Below are 5,974 nucleotides of genomic sequence, written 5' to 3'. Positions count from 1 at the left end.
TTCGTGAGCGGCACCTCGCAACCCAAGGACATCGAAGAGGGTGGCTATGCCAGAGTCAAGACACCTGAACATGTGCCCATTGGTGCGCTCCCTCCTGGAGGAGAAGACGGTGCCATCCGTGAAGGCGGCATGCCCGTGCTGACCAGCAAGGAGAACATCGGTCTGCTCTTCGAGTACGCCGCTGTCGGCCTCGTGTACGGACTACTGCCAGAGACAATCTACCCGTTCATGCAGGAGTACCTCAACTGTTCAGGATCTCAAGTCACCGCTGCGAGTCAGCTCGTCGTACTGCCATGGAGTTTCAAGGTGTTTTACGGCATCCTGTCTGACTGTCGCCCGATCTTCGGCTACCGCCGTCGACCGTATATGATGATCGGTTGGGCCGTTTGCTTCATCATGCTGCTGGTCATGGCCATCATGCCCATCGGCAAGCCGTACTTCACTGATGCGGCGGACAGAAGCGTCGACCCTTCCGACTACACGCCCGATCTCGAGGCCCGCATCAACTACGACGCTCCATCGGAAGGCGCCAAGTACGTGATGCTGATGTTCTTCGCAGCCGTCGGCTACGTCATGGCAGATGTGAGCGCCGACAGCATCACAGTCGAGCTGGCGCAGCGCGAGCCCTCGAAAACGTGGCAAGACGCAGTCGTGCATTTACACGGTCCGAACCGCCATGGTGATTGTTGGCGAGTTTCTCACTGGGTTCTTCTTCAACGGCGAAGACTATGGCGGCACCTTCAACTTCTCGCTGAGCTTCCCGCAGCTAATGATCGTGGTGGCTGTGCTTATGCTGCCTGTGTTCCCGACAACGTGGTTCTATATCAAGGAAGAGAAGACGGAGGCCGCGAACTTCAAAGAGTACATCAGCAGCTTCTGGGACTTGTTGAGCACTCGCGCGGTGTACCAAGTCATTGCGTACAACTTCTTCTCGCACATTTTGCCGACATCACGTACACCGGCAGCTCACCAGTCCAGAAGTACATGGTTGGCGTCACTCCCATCAACAACACTGTTAGCAACATCCTGAGCAACCTGCTTTTCGCTGTGGGTATCATGGTGACATCGAAGTGGGGCTGCACTGGAACTGGCGCTGGATGATCGTATTTACCGGAGCCGTCGTGATCATCGTGGACTGCACTATTACAATGATCGTTATCTGGGACGTGTTTCGCAACCAGTGGTTCTGGCTTGGTCCTCCCATTGCGGTGCAGCTCCCTGCTGGTGTTGGCTGGATCATCTCGACCTTCGTGACTGTCGAACTCGCCGGACTGGGCAACGAGGCAGCCGTCTATGGCTTGATCACCACTGTCAGCAATGTCGCGTCGCCATTCGCCTCCGCTATAACGCTTGTCATTAATGCTCCGTTCGACATCACAAACAAGCGAATTCAGGGGACGACCACTCAATTCGCATGGATCTGACGTACACCATCATCATCATGTACGCCATGACAGTTTTCGCGTGGGCGTTCTTGTTCCTGTTGCCCAAGCAAAAGGAAGAAACGCAGCGACTCCTCCGCAAGGGCGGCAAGAGCAAGCTCATCGGCGGCATCACAGTGTTCTACCTGAGTTTCGCGATCGTGTGGTCCGTCATGACCAACATCATGGCCATCTTCGATAGCACCGCGTGCCTCGTTATCGCTGGTGGCAACGGTTGCTAAGAGGACAACACCGTTCTGGACGAGCATGTATCGAGTTTTAATTGTCAAGCCACTTGTATTACATGTACCGGTAACCAAAAACTACATACCAAGGTATATACTTTGGTGACTGTGAAGTTCATGTTGCCTATATTGAAGTGGTTCCACCAATGAAAGACGAATTAGCTGAACAGATTTGGGCGTATGGACAGTCGGCAGGAAATAGACTGTGGCAACCTTTTGAATACCAAACCAAGACCGTACTTACACAGGATCATTTCTATAGTACCTTCTATTCTATTCGACTTTCCGAATAGACAATCTCAATAACTTTGATGATCGTATTCGACTTCATTCATTGACTCGGGATGTCGGTGGTTGCAGTGCTGGGTCCTCTTTTGGACTTGGTCTCCCCATTGATGAACGTCCGCTGTCGCTATTCCAAGGCAGCGTGAGTGAGTGGAGTGATATGAGAAGTTATTGATCCTTTCTTCTTCATCCTATTTTCTAGTTTCTACTTGTCTAGTTCAAGAGCATCGCTTCAGTTTCTGTGGCGCTGAGAATCTATCAAACACAGCCAGCGAGTCGCTGACGTCAGGCTGCAACTCATCCTGGCGACAGGCCGCGACCCGAAGTCAGGAAGCGATCCGAAGCCTTGGTGTCCAGCACGATGGCTGGATTTCAAGATGAGTCGTTAGACTTCAAGGTTCGGGGCTGGACAAGGGTGAGGGGCTGGAGCTCAAGGTGGGTGACTGGATCACAAGACGCCAAGGTACCCAGTAGGTCCACTAAGGCACTGGCAGCAGTGTGCGCTGGAGTAGCTAGCGCCGCTTTCATGTTTTGCATTGCCATCAGAATTCAATTTGCTTTCTCAAGCGCATTGGTCGTCATAAAGTTAACTTTGGCGAGTGCCAAGTTTCCAGCTGGACCAAGAATCGACCGGGGGCCGCTCTACAAGTGGACGAAGACTCAAGCCACGGATGCCGAGTTTCCGCGTCGACGCAGATGGGGACGTCGAGATGACGATCCCTCCGCCCGTGTACGAGCTGATCAGTGCACCTGAGCTCGGTGCATGGGACCAAGAATCGCTCGTCAAGTGGCTGCGAGAGCGCCGCCGCTACCGCGAGGCGATCGAGGAGCGCTGCCGCATCAGTCAAGAGCCAGTGGACTCAGTGCTGCGGAGTGTACGCGCTTCTGTGAAGCCCAAGTTGCTCGACTACTTGGCCCGCTATGTGTTCCGACAAGATCGAGACGCACTAGGTGACCAAGAGATCATGAACAAGATCACGGAGCGAGTCGCTGAGGTCATGAACGGGCACATCCCGGACATCTTTGGCTTTTTCAAGACCCACCTGAAGATGGATTTGAAGGAGCAAGACGTGGAGGCAAGAGTCGTCAAGTATTTCGTCGACTTCGACCAGCTCATTGAGGAGCATGGGTTTGCATCCATGTTGGCGGCGGGTAGCAAGGACAGATCCGACTACCGTGACCGCATGAAGAATCGATGCAAGTTGATCATCGAGAATTTGTCGCCTGCCATGCTGAAGACTGAGATCAAGCGGTTGGTCTCGCTCCAGCATCGTGAAGCTAAGACGGACGACATTGCTTTGCATCAGCTGATCCTCGCTCGCGCCAAAATGCAGCAGCGGTACCATCTGATGGACCGGGAGGAGAAGGCAGAACGCAAACCAAGTGTGAAGCCGGACGGAGGCAGAGCAGCGCCCAAGACGGACGCCAAGAGGGTGGAGCCGAAGCCGGACAACACCAAGACAGCGGGCAGTAAGCCAAATGCGGGCAGCTCGGGGAAGTCCCACCTGCCGCCACGAGATGGTTGCCTATATTGCAAGGGACCTCATCTTGTCCGGGTTTGCCCGACTGCTACTGAGGAGCAGAAGCAGCAGTGCTACCAGCGTCTACGTGAGTCAAAGATAGCCAAGGTCAAGGCCGCTCGTGTGCGTCACACTCCAGGTCATCACCAGGTGGTGATCAACGATGTCGTGGAGCTGCCGTACCGGCCGGATACAGGATCGGAGGTGAACGTCCTGCCGGCGAGTGCTATTCGGGACCTGGAGGCATGTGGATCACCAGTGGCAACAGTCGAGATGGAGATGCCAGTGTTCCTGGAACGCGTGGGAGGAGATCTCCTTGCTTGCAAGAAGTGCTGTGATGTGAGCATCATGCTCGGCACTGCAGCTGGCCCTGTCCATCTTCGCAAGGTTCACTGTGTTATCGTCGAAGACGATGAAGAGGAGTTTTTGTTGGAAAACCCCACCCTGTTGTCACTTGGCATCGATGTTGATCGCCAGATGGAACAGTTGGCGAGTGGAGGTGCGCTCAATGGTGATGATGGTGATGATATTCGCGGTGATCCTGACATCGGCCATGACGTGGAGGACGAGACTACTGAGTTTGTCAACGACTTGATCAGGAAGGCTGGCGAAAGTGGTTTCCCGGAGGATTTGATGGCACCACTACGGCGTATAGTCGTGGACTACAAGGATGTGTGGCGTTCGCGTCTAGGGGATGATGAACCTGCGCGTGTTGCACCATACCGCGTGACGCTGAAGGAGGGAAGTCAGCCGATACGCTGTAAGCCTCGCCGTTATTCGCCGCTTGCCAGCTCCTACACCAGCAACTACATGAAGGAGCTGGTGGCGTGTGGGTACGTGTACCCAAACAACGGCAGTCGCTGGTCTAGCGCGGTCGTTCCAGTACAGAAGGCTGGCGGTGAAGAATTTCGGGTCACCTCCGATTTTCGTCGACTTAACAGCATGACGGTGCCGATAGCAGCAAGCATTCCAAACCTGTCCGTAGTCTCAAGCCGCGTGAAGGGGGCCAAGGCTATTGGCAAGTTTGACATGTTCAAGGGATTCTGGCAACTGCCGTTGCATGAAGACAGTCGTGAGTGCTTCAGTATCCAAACTGACCAAGGGGTGTTCACGCCCACGCGTGTTCCTCAGGGAGGAGTCGACTCTGCGCTGCACTTCCAGTCGACCATGCAAGAAGCATTTGCTGACCTAATCAATGACCATTTGCTCGTGTACGTGGATGATATTATTCTGTTCGCTTCAACCTTTGAGGAATATCTGGAAGTCCTCGAGAAGTTTTTCGCACGCCTGCGAGAGCTTAACCTGAAGCTGAACGTGAAAAAGAGCAGCATCTACGAGCAAAAGGTTAGTTGGTGCGGCAAGATTATTGATGGAAGTGGAGTGACGCACGACCCGGCTCGTGTTGAATCGTTGGTCTCGTTACCGCTTCCGCTTAATGCTGCTGAGCTTCAACGCTTCCTGTGTGCTGCAAACTGGCTAAGAGACTCTGTCGTGGATTATGGACGGGCGGTGTCCCCTTTGCAGGCCAAGTTTGATGCGGTGATGCAGGGACTGAGTCGGCGTAAACGCCAAGCTGCTAGCGTGGCTATTTCGTGGAGTGAAGAAGAAGTCAAGCTTTACAAAGCCTTCTTGCAGCGACTTGCAAGCTCGGCCACGCTCTCGTTTCCGGATGAAGATGCCGTAGTGTGCCTCAGCTCGGATGCTTCGGCCAATGGGTGGGCTGTCATCCTCACGCAAGTGAAAAATTGGGAGGAGGGCATCCCAATTCATGAGCAGAGTCACGAGCTGCTGGTGTGCAAGGGTGGTTCTTTCAAAGGATCACAGCTGCATTGGTCCGTAGTGGAGAAAGAAGCATATCCAGTGGTCTACGCAGCAACGGAGCTCGAGTATTTACTTCATCGACCACTTGGATACCGTATTTTTACTGACCATGCCAACCTGATCCAGATATTTTGCCCGGACAGTGATCTGAAGAAGCATGTTCGAGGTAAATTACAGCGCTGGGCGATGAAGCTCTCTGGAACTCGCTATTTAATTGAGCATGTCAATGGCGAGGATAATCATTGGGCGGATTTGGTGTCGAGGTGGCCAGTACGTGAGGACGTGGAGGTGGTGTTGAAGACCAGGCTGCGAGGACTCGCAGTCAGGCACTACCAAGTCAGCTACGTCCTCTACAAGATGATGGTTTTGAATGGCCATCCCCAGACGCTGTCCGTGAAGAACAACAGCGCTATCGTCGCTCATTGCCAGTCTCGTCGGAAGAACGAGAGGGTCTCCAATATGTCAATGGCAAGGTCTGGATTCCTCGGCAGGCGAAGGATTTGCTGACGAGAGTACTAGTTGTGGCTCATTGTGGTATCCAAGCACACCGAGGCATCCAGGTGATGTTAAACCACCTGCAGGGTTCGTACGCCATTGACAATGCGCGCGAAGTGGTGACGAGATTTGTCAACGGCTGTCTCCTCTGCAAGCATATCAAAGGCGGAAAGCTGATTCAGCGTCC

The sequence above is a fragment of the Phytophthora cinnamomi genome (assembly GCF_018691715.1).
Source record: "Phytophthora cinnamomi strain GKB4 chromosome Unknown Contig21, whole genome shotgun sequence".
NCBI classification, from domain to species: Eukaryota; Oomycota; class Peronosporomycetes; order Peronosporales; family Peronosporaceae; genus Phytophthora; species Phytophthora cinnamomi.
The sequence above is the reverse complement of the archived record's forward strand: the minus strand, read 5'-3'. Positions refer to the sequence as shown.